Genomic DNA, 13836 nt, shown 5'->3' with positions numbered 1-13836 from the left:
TTTTTCGGGTCCTGTGGTCCAGTCTATCCTTAATGCTCATATGCATTCTACTATGAAGGCATATGACAGGCACTGGGGCCACTTTCGGGCTTCGTGTGGGTGTTCTGGGATCCCCTGCCTCACTCCGATCTGATCTGCCGGCTGATCTCCAGTTTCTCCAGGAGGGTTTTAAGAAGTGCCTGGCAATCTCCATGCTTTGCTCCCAATGGGCCTCCATAAAAATCCTCTTGGGGGACTCTGATGGCCACCTAGAGGGGAAGGTCTTGGTGGGGGAAGTTTCTTCTGGGTCTCTCTTCTTCACATCCTTGTGCCTGTAAGGGCCTCCCCCCTTCGAAATCTCCCTCTAGTCTTGAGGTTCCTTCAGGGGCCTCCTTTTGAGCCCCTGTCGAAATTGATATCAAGCACCTTACTCTGATTGCTATCACATCTGCCAATAGAGTGGGGGAGGTCAGGGCTTTGTTGTGTCTACCCTCCTTTTTGAGGATTCTACCAGACTCTGGTTTTGTGATGTGATCCTAAGTGTTTGCCTAAAGTTGTTTCTTGATTTCACACATCTTAGGATCTGGTTCTAGTTCTCCCTGCGTTTTTTCAAGATCCGCAGACGCCGGACGAGGTGGCTTGGCATGCCATTGATGTGCAGCCGGCAGTTCTGGAATATTTGGATTGGACTGCCCCGTTCTGGCAATCTGCTAGTTGCTTAGTTAATTTTGGCCTGGCGGGGTGGAAGTCCTCTTTGGTTTCCATTAGCCGGTGGAGCCGTACAGTCATCTCCATGGCTTATGTGGCTTCTGGCCTGCCTGTGCCTGACCACATTAAGGGTCATTCTACCTGGGGTTTGGGTGCTTCCTGGGCGAATGCTCAGGGGTTTCTCTACAGGAGATTTGTAAGGCTACCACCTGGGTGGACCAGGGTAACTTTGTCAACCACTATCGGTTGAATGCCTCCCACTCCGAGGATGGTTCTTTTGGGGTTGGTGTTTTGTGATTATTGGTATCAATAAAGTTGTGCTTTATGTTGCCGCACTTCTGTCTCTGTATCTCATGTGGACCTCTCTCCGTTGCTGCTCTGGTATACGTCAAGAGATAAGTACTGGTATAAGGAAGAGTGGACGTGGAGGCAATGCTCTGATTACTTACTGGTAATCTTCATTACTCCTAGTCCTACTCTTCCTCGTCACACTACTGACAACCCTCCTCTCCCTCCATGCGGGGGCGGGGGAGTCCTATGCTGCGGCTTGGTTATAATAAAACTGAGGGTTGTCGATAAAGAGGAGGAGTTATACAAAAGAAGAAATAGAAGAAGGTCCTGTTTCAGAGGCAGGGGCATCAAGCGGTAAGTGCTGTGATGAGGAAGAGTAGTACCGTATATTCCAGCGTATAAGATGACTTTTTAACCCAGGAAACTCTTCTCAAAAGTCGGGGGTCGTCTCATACGCCAGGTGCTGAAACTTCCGAGCCAGACTGGAGAATCTGCGTTCGCTGCATATGGTGGGGGGAGCTCAAAAAAGGCCGCTGAGGACTGCAGTGAAGCGGCGCAGGCGCGAGATCTAAGAGGCAGAGAAGGAGGTACGGTAATAGGATACAAGGGCGGGCCAGATGGGTGAAAGAGGCGTGTTTGTGCTACCGCTCTGATAGTCTTGGAGACAGGAAGGGCTAGGCAGGCAGGGAGAGTTGACCAATCCAAGCAGGCTTTGTATACAACAACCAGCCAATCGCCGGTAAGGTACATCGCTTGCTGTGATTGGCTGGTTGTTGTATACTGGGTACCAGATATAGTACAGCACCAGTATCTGTACCTGTTCATTCACTATAGCACCAGTACATACAGTACATTATACAAATGTGCAACAGTAAAAACCCCATCATGGCTCCACCAGCAAGAAGAAAGAAATATGAAGCCAGTTTCAAACTTAAAGTTGTAAACTTTGCCATGAACATGATAACTGCGCTGCTGCAAGACAATATGGAGTAACAGAAAAGATGGTTCGGGACTGCAAAGCAAATGAAAAGGCATTAAAGAGTATGCCAAGGGGTAAGTGTGCATTAAGAAGAGGCACCCCACATTGGCCAGAACTCGAAAAACATGTAGCAGACATGGTAAATGAGCATCGCCAAAACAGTTATGTGGTGACACGAAATAAAATATGTTTGTTTGCACTTCAGTGGGCCAAATCTAACTCAGATCACAGCAACAGATTTAAGGCCACTGTATCCTGGTGTACTAGATTCATGGGAAGGCATGATATGGTACTGAGGCAAAAGACGAAAAGTGCCCAAAAATGACCTGCAGATCTTGATAGCAAAGTAAATAGTTTCCATCGATACGTAACAACAGCGCACTAAACATGGCTATACGTTAAGTAGTATTGGAAATATGGATGAAACTCCAATGAATTTTGATATGGTTGGAAATAAAACTGTCCGTCAAAAAGGTGAAAAACAATTTTAATTAAAACAACAGGACATGAGAAGTCCAGTTTTAAAGTGGTACTAGGATGCACAGCTGATGGTGCCAAACTGAGACCAATGATTATTTTTAAAAGAAAAACAATGCCGAAACTCAAGTTCCCTGTTGGTTGTTTTGTACATGTGAATGAAAAAGGCTGGATGGATGAAGAAGGGGTAAAGCTATGGATGGATGAAGAAGGGGTAAAGCTATGGCTTGATAATGTATGGAGCAGGCAATCAGGTGGACTTATTCAAAAATGTAGTCTACTGGCATGGGATATGTTCAGGGCTCATTTAACTCCTAGCACCAAGCAAAGGCTTGCAAGACTAAACACAGATGCGGCAATTATTCCTGGAGGACTGACATTGTTGGTACAGCCACTGGATGTGTCCCTAAACAAGCCATTTAAAGATTGCATTCAAGAACAGTGGAATGAATGGATGGTTAGCAGCGAAAGAATCATTCACAAAAGGACGAAACATGCGTGCTCCACAGTTGGATGTTTTGTGCAAGTTTGTCATAAAAGCCTGGAATGATATTGATGCAGAAACAGTAAACAAGTCTTTCAACAAGTGTGGCATAACAAATTCATTAGATGGTATGGAAGACGACTACTTGTGGCAAGATGAAGAGGAAGCCGAAGCTGAGACACCATCTGATGCGGAATTCGATCAATACGATGACTGCCTTACAAATGTATCCCAAGATCTCATCGATCTACTTATGATATCAGATGACGAACAGGAGGCTTTTGAAGGCTTTTAAAGGGAAACTTTCACACCAGCAAAACCTGTAAAAATACCGTTGCTTGCAGTTATGATGGGCGTTGCTAACTCGCCAGGGACTTGCCCGGCACTTGCTCTCTCTCTATTGTTCGTTATCTTCCTCCTATCATCACCAGTTCCAGTTTGGTTGACAGCTTAGAAAACAAACAGCATGGCAGCTCCCAGGAGTTTATTGTCTTATCCTTACTTTCCGCTTTAGAGTGAATTAGGAAAGGTTTAATCCACTTGCACTGTTTTATGTTTACATGTTTGATGACAAACAGCCTTATGTTTATAAGTGACAGTTTTCCTGCTAAGTACCTGCATGTCATAAGCAATTGAATTAAAATTACCATATTCAAATCAAATCTGATGTTTTTTAAATTTTTATTTGGTGTGCGTTGGAAGATGGGGTAGTCTTATATGGCGATTATATCCCAAACTCTATATTTTAACTGGAAAAGTTGGGGATCGTTTTATACGCCCAGTCGTCTTATACACCGGAATATACGGTACTAGGAGTAATGAAGACTACCAGTAAGTAATCAGAGCATGTGCGAACCTAGAGAGCATGAGAGGAGTGGGTAGAGTGGATAGCAATGGCAGATTGGCAGTCCATATCAGCCATCATCAGAATAAAACAGACTGCTCCAATGAAGAATTGGCAGAATGGCGAAAAGAACGGAGATCCACTAAAAAACAAATGTAAAACGGTCCCTTTACTGGTACATACAATGAAGGCCTGCAACTCTGCATTTACGTGCATTGCGCTTTGAAACACTTGTGTATAAGCGCATAATAAATAATCAATCAATGTGTCAAATGGCTGATCAAAAGTCAACCTGCCCTTCTCCTCTGAGCCACATATGGGCCCCAAGGGTAAGTGAGGAGATACCTGAACATGCACGATATCAATCCTGGTATGAGGCGGGCCTGGAGAGGGTTGGACAATTGTGGCGAGGTGGTGTCTTTCTCACGATCTCAGATGTGGAGGAGGCACTGGGAATTCACCCAATCCCGGTCTTCCTCTACCTGAGACTTAAGGGTGTTTTCTCCACAGAAAAATGGCGAATGAAACTTCAGAGAGAACTCACACCATTCAAAAAGCTGTGCGATACGGTGACGGAAAACAAGGGTATGATCACGAGTATGTATAGGGCGCTTTTGGATAGCAGGGGGAGGTCCACTACTAAACTTAAGCACAGGTGGAAGAAAGAACTTGGTAGAGAGCTGGATGAAAGTACATGGGCAAAGATGTGTAAAGGAGCCGCACAGGTGTCGATCACAGCCCAATACATATTACATGCTATCAAGCTACGGCACAGATGGCAATACGACCCTTATATGCTGTCAAAAATGTTTCAGGTGATGAGTCCCTTGTGCTGGCGACTATGTGGGGAGAGAGCCAATTATTGCCATATGTGGTGGTGATACCCCCGAGTTCAGGTATATTGGAACAAAGTCCTGGGCTATATTAAGCAGATAGATGGGATCTCCCAAGAGGTTATGCCTCTCCTGATATTGTTTGGCTTAGAGGAAGGTGAGGATGAAGTGTTGAAAGTGAATGGAATTGTGCCCCCCCCTACTCCTCGCTGCACGAACCTGCTTGGTGATCAAGTGGAAGGCGGACCTGCTCCCCAGCAAGAGAGAGTGGATTGGAGTTGCCACAAACATTTGCACAATGGAAAGAATTACTGCAGCCCTCCATGAAAAGGCTGCTCAAAATGAGGCACTATGGAAAAACTTTGCAAAAGTGTATACCCCTGACCCCATTTGAGCTCTGCACAAAGGGCCTCGGGGGAAAACCAGCATGTGAAATGTACCCTATGATCTATAAGTGGTGCGAGCCCGGTAATCCGTGAGACAATGTGCTGCAGTAACCTAGACTTTGCGTTTTGATATAGTTAATGGGTGGAATCGGAATGTGACTCTTGTACGGCTTGAACATGACAGTACGATAGTGTAAATTGAAGAGAAGAAACCTGGTCCTTGGGGTGGAGGGAGGGGCGAGGGAGAGTGGAAGATACTGTTGTTGGTTATGATTTGCTTGGCGGGGGAGGTGGGGACGGGAATTGCTTGGTTGTAAGATGACCCAAATGCCAAATGTATGTTATAAATCTTCTGTGTTTAAAACCAAATAAAACCAAATTTAAAAAAAAAAAAGTCAACCTGCCCTCCAACATTCACACCCCTACAGTCCTACTCATCTGCAGGCGCGCAGCATCATTGGGCTAACCGGGCTGAAGCCCCCGCCCCGAAATGTTAGCTGAGGGGCGGGGAATTCTGTGCCCTTTAACAGTTCAAAGGATCAGGAACATGCCATCTGCTCGGGTCGGATGATGAAGAACTGCCCATTTCCCAGGCTCACAGCCCCCAAAACACACAGGCTGCGGCCCTGCCTCTGCAGCCAGTGCCGTACTCGACAACACATTTCTTTTGTCATCAGCACCCTAGCCTTTCTTATGCATGATGGTGAATTTCCAACTGAAAGACCACCAGTCACCTTGCAAATCTGTGACAGTTAAAGCGAGCAACATAATAAAGCACCCTTTGAAAATGCTATAACGTCTAATAGCTTGATATGCTAAAAAGTACATTTTTGCTTTGATGTCCTTAGTTGAATGTTCTTAAAACCATACATAACAACACGCTGAAGGTTTGCGACTAATCTCCAAACCTAAGTGAGTTTATGACACAACTTATTTTATTGTGTGTCTTAAAGCGCTGAAAAAAAGTGGGTAAATAGATATTTTGCCTTTTGCATCTTATAGTTTTCCATTCAAGATGTGGCAAATAAAAAGGTACACTGATATTATTTTGGCCCAACATGCTGCTATAAGGATTTACACGTTGGCATGATGCTTTACTATGCAATTTGTGTATTTTGCAAGTAAACTCTATAGGACAGTATTGTTGTAGGTCTTGACACCCAAAACTTAAATATTTGTTCTAAGTAAAGCGTGGAAGAAGGTGGCCGTGCCTAAATTGCAGAGTGGGTTAAAATCCATGCTTCGCTGTTTAGCGCAAGTGTGTGATCCCGGGCAAATAATGTAATCTCACCCCGACTTCAACTGCAAAAATGGGAGTGCTTATAAGTGATTACGTTTACACCTTTACAATAGGGTAGTTTTAATAAGTGTAGGGACAAATCGGTGTAACCTGGTGTTCCTCTGCTAGTAGCTTGTTATATTCTGGGTTTAGGCCTGATTATGAGCTGTATGGTTATGACAGTGGTAAGGAGGGAGATGTGTCATAATCTATGCTTGGGCCTGATTATGGGCTAGGTGTTGTTATGAGGGCAGTGATGTCACTGCCAGAGAACGTGGAGTGTTGGTGGATGTTTGTAGTGCTGGGTTCTATGGGAGTCAGTTGGACCTAATGAGCTGGGCTGGGTGGATGTCCCAGTGTTTTCTCTACTGTATAACTACAGAGAATAAACTTACCTTCTGGTTCCTGGCTCTGTGTGGAAAGTGACCTGGTTTATATCATAGCTCCAATACTGTCACATAGAATTGCATTATTGCTTCACTGGCCCTCATCCAGTCTCGTAACACTTGATTTGGCATGCAGGCATAGTCTCACCAGCCAGTCAGTGCACCAGAGATTCTAGTATAGCAGACTAACTATGGTAGAACCAACATTACATTGTTTCCCCTGTTGCCACGAGCCAATGAAGTTGCTTGGGCCATCCACAGTATTGCCCCACACTCTGTTATGCTATGATATTGAGTTTTTCATGGCACACCATCTGCCATTTTCACACTTTCTAGGACCTTCAGGATCTGCAAGAAGTGGGTGTTTTCAGACTTAAAGGAGAGTTAACCGATTGTAAGATTGAAGATGCACTAGAATAGTCACATTACAATGAGTAATGAAGTTAGATGCTCCTACACAAGTAAGTTCGCCACTCCTCCACCGTCTCTTAAGTTAGCGCCTCTACCAACATTTGAAGGGTTAGTGCCCACCTAAAATTAGCCTAGGTGCACCCCAGGATGTGCGCACTTGCATTTTGTTAGGCAGAGAGATGAGGGAAGCATTTCCCCGAAACAGGCTGTGTTAAAGTTTTACTGTGTTTGCATAGCTCTCAAATCACCCGCTTTTGGCGGGTGTCACCCGCCTTGCAAAGGGTTGACTCACCCACCAAGCCTCCTGCACTCCCATTCATTCCAATGGGCGTCTCACCCACCAAAAATAAAATTGGGTGATTTTGCCCGCCTTTACGAGGCAAATGGTCGAGAGCTATGTGTTTGTTCAGAAAAATGTAGTTGAACAAATGCATGAAAACTTTAAAGCTGCTACTGTCAAGAAAGACTTCCATCACCTCTCTGCATATTGTGCTTTAAATATATTATTTGATAGTTGATCCCCAAACCAGACCATGTTGGGTGATGAGGGCTTGAACAGTGGGGGTGGAGTCTCCAAGATTGCCACCGTCTATTTTCCGAGGGGGCCCCTCCCATAACCACTTAACCCCATACCCCCCATCCCCCTTAGGTTTCGTTGCGCCCCTGTTCATCTGTGGTGTAGAAGGCTTCATGACGTGCACGTCCCTACTCATCCAGCTTTCAAAATCTCCCACACGCGGCGACCCGGAAGTCAAAGAAATATAGGTCAACTCAACCTACCAGAAAGCAGCTAAACTTGATCCCACGGGAGTCGGGACTCGACACACCAACTCTAAACAAAGCCCACGAGCCCGCCCCCACACGGATGTATTACCACTGGCTGCGTTTCCTGTCATTTGATATACCTGCACATAGCATACACTGCGTGCTTTTAATGACGCGCGTGGTGGTAGTTGGGTCAACTGTACATGTTTTAAATGCACAATGAATATGGTAAAAGCAAATGTCCTGTGCTTTAAATAGCAAAGTAACATCGCCATTTGCTCCTGGGTAGGTCAAGGAGCGCCCCCTCGTTCAAGATCCACGCCTGCTACAGCTGTAGCTTCCCACCCCCAGATGGCAGCGTAGGAATCCGTGACAACGCCCCCCGCTGGCAGGGGGTTCTTTGTACACTTGCCTCGGGCGGCATTCCCGGAAACAGGTGATGGCGCACAATCCAGTCAGGGACAGCTGCGGCAGCTTCTCCCAATTCCACCCAGAATGCCTGAGTGTGTGGGCACCGTTATATGGTGCATTTTGTAAAAGTAGCCGCCCCAGGGAAGCAGGGCGGGGACCCAGGCCTCCCCCCGTCGGCTTTGCATGCCTCTCAGCTGCTTCACCACGTACCAGCGCAGAGTGGGCCTGTGATTTATTGAGTCCCCACTTGTTGGCGCTGCGAGGAGATTTCTGTATATTTTCTAGTGTGCTACGTAAATCCTGAAGAACCGAGTCCCTCGGCACTCAGAATAGCAAAATGCACGCTCGTTTACAGAACGAGAGACTCTCCACTGAAATTATTCTGTGTGATTCTTCAATTGTGTATGTCAATCATCTCATATGAATTCACCGTCATGTACGGAGCCTTCCTGTTATGCATTAACCTTCATTATCTGCTCATTCGACAGAAAAGAAAAAATACACATAAAAATTGAAAGTAAAGTTAAACAGCGTTGAGACATCACGAAACAAACCTTTTTAATGAGCTGGGGTCATATCACCAGCCACTCCCCAAAGGTCTCCGTACATAAGCGGTAATATTAGGGACAGAATAGCATTTATTTATCAATTCACCTTTTCATTTGCTGTTTTCAGGTGCCTCTACATAGGTGGAGGGCAGGCAGCCTCCTTTACAGTCCAAGGGGCATTGTGATCCACAGGCCCTAGGACTTACGTTCTGTTGGGTGCATTTCACTGCAGGTGTATATATTTATAGATAAATAATTGCTTCAAATACAGTGACATCGCTATTTTATCTTGGTTGTTTAAACTCGCTTTCCTCATGCCCGCGAAACTCCATGGCTGTTGGATTTTTCATAGGGGTGGAGATATGTGTCTTTCCTTGACTTCTCCCTGCTCCTGTACCTGAGTGACAGTCTCCCTCTCCCGAACCTCCATCGCTGCCCTCCAGCTGGAATTGTAAATGAGCTTTAAATACGCTTAATAACACGTAGGCGAGTATTATACATTAACTTCTTTATTGAAAATGATAGCAGAAAAGAAGAGCATTTAAACATACATGAAAAGAAAACAAAATCCATTTGAAGGCTTAACAGCAGTAGCTTTAGACCTGGGTTGTAGCCCTCATTGCGTGCAGCAGAACATCCATATATAAAAGGGTGCGTGATGTCAACACCAACTCCTCTACTGAAGATACTCCAACTGGCACCAAAATCCAACTCCCCCCCCCAGATACAACTACTGGACTGAACGATGGGAGGACATTTAACGAATAGGATTGGGAGGAATACTACTTGCCTTGTGTTATCAATAGAATCTAATCTAAACCTCCTCTCACAATTCTGGTATGGAAGAACATTCAATTAACAACAATGCAAGCTTAAAGCATACTAACAACATTGAAGGCGCCATGACAGATTGGTTTCTGGTCAAAATTATTTGAAAATAGACTCATAAAACCAATCAGCTGCCTCTTTGACATCCTCCAGCCTTCCACCATAGAAAGTGGATTTGGAAGTCACATCCCCTCTAACTGAATGAGCAGAGGACTAGAAAATAACAGTGCACGCATTCTTGAGAATACATTTAACCCAACGGCCAATAGTAGTGGAAGAAATAGGATTATAAGGTTTCTCGAAGGAAGTTGGAAGTACAGGAGGTGGGATGGGAGCTCTCAGTGATTCAGAAAACTTAAACATTGAACCCCACACATATTTTTATTATGTGGAAAAGCGGGATAATCAATAAAAGTTAACATCGTTTTGGTTTCTGATAAAAGTGGGTCTAAGAAATGTACCACTTGAGTTGAAGGGGCAGATAAGGGATTGAAAGTCCCATTTAATCACCAACCACCAACTAACCCAGAGGGACCAATCTTTTCTGTGTATTTACTGAGTGCAGGGGCCCGGGAATCTCTAATAATGGAGACAGTGGGCCTCATTACGAGTTTGGAGGTAGCCCTACTAGTAAAACCGGCAAGGTTACCTCCTAACCGGCAAGAAAATCCGACACCCGTGAATGGGAAATTAGCGGGGTATTGCGGCCCCGCCGGTGCTGGTAGATCCCCATTCCCATTTGAGCCCCATAGGGCTCATGGGAATGGGGACGCCTGTAGCACCGGCTCGGTTCATTACTGTGCCGGTGCTACAGGCTTGCAGGCCAGCCCTGGCAGAATGAACGGCACCCACAAGCACAACTCAGAGTTTGCTGGTCCGGATACAACGGTACCGGCAAGATTACCGGTACCGTTGTATCCGGCCCGGCAACCTCGTAATGAGGCCCAGTGTCGGCCATGCAGACCCCACAACTGCCTGAAATCATCCAAGCGCATAGCGTGAATTATTTTTGAAAAGTGAGATTCTGGAGGTTGCCAGATGGGTCTGTTAGGAAAAAAGGTTTATGGGGAATCAGTCTGGGGAGATCTTCAGAAACGTTTAGCAATTGCTCGTTGCAAGGTAGCTCATGTTTCTTGTGTTCAGTTTTTAGTTGTTGGTATTACTTTTTATTTCTTTCAAAGTGGTTGGTTGAAAAGCCAAGTGTTGAGCTGTTTTCTGAAAGTCAGATGGTTCACTTCCAGACGGAGAGGTATGGGTAGAGTGTTCCACAGTTTCGTGGACAGAAGTGAAAAAGAGGATCCTCCTTGTCTTGAAGTTGGGCACTAGTACTTGTGCAGCATCGCTGCACCTAATCGTTCTGGAGGGAGTGTAGTGCTGGAAACTTACTTCTGCTTCTGAAGGAGGAAGGGCCTGCTGCACACGGTTTTGAAATGTACCTTTTTTTTATGGGTAGCCAGTGGTGAATATTTAATGCTGGCATGATATGTTCGTCATTAATTCCTACTGAATTTTGAACTCTTAGAAGTGTCCTCATTAGGTTAGCTGGGAGTCCAAGATAGAGACAGTTTGCATAGTCTAGTTTGAGTGTTAAGTAAGGTAAGATGCAGCATAGCATGTTCAGCTGGGAGAAACAGCTTCTGATGATAGCTGTCAATTGTGGATCAAGAGTGAGGATGTTGTCACGGCACCGGCTTCTAGACTTCATCACTGTCATGTTCATAGGCGGGGGAGGCCCGCTGTTCCGCTCCGACGCTCCTGGCGGCTGCCATGGCACCTCCTGGAGCGAAGCAGCCACAGACGGCTCTGCCCCCTCTCATCCACTCTCCGCGTTCTGTTGCCATGACTGCGCAACGCTTAACAGCGTCGCGCACATGCACTTCATACGGCACATGTTCAGTCCGGAAGCACAAAAGAACTCACAATGCATTACGCAAGTGCTTCTGATTAAAGATAGTACATTGCTGCTTTGATCCTTCACTCTTGTTCCTATCTTTTGCTGCCTGGTAACTGACTTCTGTTTTTGCATCAGACATTCCTTCGGATTAAAGTTAACCCCCTGCTTACCGACCTCGGCTATGGTAAACTACTCTGTCTCTTGGATTACAATGTTGTACTGTTTACTCATGCTTACCTGATTCTTTGACTTGTTTACTCCCAACGGATTGCTAATGGATTGGTTACCTGGTTCTTGACACCTTATTTACAACGGATTGATACTGGATTGTCCTTCATTTGGGTGAATTGTTCTTTCTTCCACAGAGTGCTTTGAACTTTGGACGCTTTGCTGTTTTTCCATTGCACTCTGTTCCCATTAGAGCACCCTCATGCCGTATGGGAAAAGGATCCTACTAACCAATTTAACTACCCTTCCCTTTTACCCTAGCTCATCCCAAACCCCTAATTCATGTGTTGCTACTCCTATCCAGGAGTTCCATCGAAAAACATCAAAACATAGAGTTTTTACCACCTTTTTTCTGATTATTCATTCTAAGTAGATTCCCAGCCAATTCAGGTTAGTCTCTGTAGTGTAAAGCGTAGATGCATTGGCGTAGGTACATTGACCCACTGAGCTAACCATATTGCATATTAGGCCGATAGCTTGCTGTATTAACAGCTAAGACTAATAGCTTATTTGAAGAGTGTACCAAATGCTGATAAACAGAGCTTTGTTGATGGCTTAGTAATGCTTTAGCAGCACTTAGATATCAAGCATAGTGAGTTATATTAAACGTGAGCCCTCCTGAAGTTGCTTACAGAGGGTTAACTGCAAGCCTCGTATTCAGCATTCAGCTCCCACTTTCGCAAGAAGCTTCACAGTACACAGACACTGAGGTGCACAGGAAAGGCACGACCTTGGCAGGTGCAGATAAGAACCACATTCTTAAGGAACCAACAAACGAACACTTCCCAGCTGTAGATGCGGGAGGGTGGAAGAGTGCAGAGCAGAAATAGATTTTTCCATGAAAAACATGTTTTGGTTTTACCACAAAGTTTCTAACAAATAGCTTCACTCTGATTGACAGGACTCCCCAATAAGAATGCATACCCACATTAATTGGGAGGGACTCATCCAATGGGCTTCTGCTGAGTGCACACTGCAAAGCGCCTAGAACCACTCCGGGGCATGGGTTCCTAGCAGTCATATCCCACCTTCGTGTTGGTTCCAGAGGGGGGCAAGGCCGGTCCCGCAGAGACAGGTGCCAGGTGTGAAGTGGCTTGCATCCCCTATGTGACAAATCTCGTGCCAAGATCTATTCTAGGAACGTAAGACCCTATTCTATCCCATTTTGCTAAAATACTGCTCAGTTATCTAATTGTCTTGTTATCAAATAAATGCAAGCATATCAAACATTTTGGTTTAGTTTCTTCCAAAATTAGTTAATTGTATCTTGCATAATATTCAAACCTGATCTTGCATAATATTCAAACCTGAGAGGGTAGGGGAGGATGTCCTAGTGTAAAAGGGCTGGTCCCCGAAGTGAGCAAACACCCTTCATACAACAGTCTCTCTCTCTAATTGTTCATTATCATTGATTCCAGGCTGCTCTGGTATTAAAACTCTCCTTAATTTCTTTTGAGCTTGGTGAATACCTGGTGGTATTTTGCTCTTCCAGCTGAACTTCCATCCCGTCCGTATCTTGTTGGCTCGGACAGGGTGGTATTTCATAGGGAAGGTCACCCTCTCAGAGGAGGCCCACAGTGGGCTACTCAATACTATTCGTAAACAGACCTTCTGCCGTCGCTGTGGACCTCTGTGCGCTTTTCCCGCCCTGTGCGTATTAACAGTTGTCTGTTGTAGTTCCAAGATTCCTTACTGTGGTCAACAGGATTGGGCAAGGGCCCATCTTGTCAGGCCAAAAGAGTGTGGTGGAGTTAGGACCTCTCGGATCATCAGTTTGTGTTTTGCTAGGGTTGAGTTTTAGTCAACCACGTGTCCATCTGTTCATGGCAGCTTTTAATGACTGGAGTGTTTATGGTAATGGGTGGTTCACAAATGTGTACATTATTTACATTATTTATGTGTCATCAGTGTAGCTGTAGCAGGAGAAACCAGATCTATCGATGTCTAGTGGGAGTGTCATGTAGATGGTGAAAAGTAGAGGTGATAGTGTGGGTCATTGGGGTACTCCGCAGGTAAGTGGTGAGGCTGAGTATTGTAGGGTGCCAAGATAGTGGTTTCTGTCCTATCCGTGAGGAAGGAGGTGATCCAGTGTAGAGCTGTTCTAT

The sequence above is a fragment of the Ambystoma mexicanum genome, chromosome 3q, assembly GCF_040938575.1.
Source record: "Ambystoma mexicanum isolate Mex_15411 chromosome 3q, UKY_AmexF1_1, whole genome shotgun sequence".
NCBI lineage: Eukaryota > Metazoa > Chordata > Amphibia > Caudata > Ambystomatidae > Ambystoma > Ambystoma mexicanum.
The sequence above is the reverse complement of the archived record's forward strand: the minus strand, read 5'-3'. Positions refer to the sequence as shown.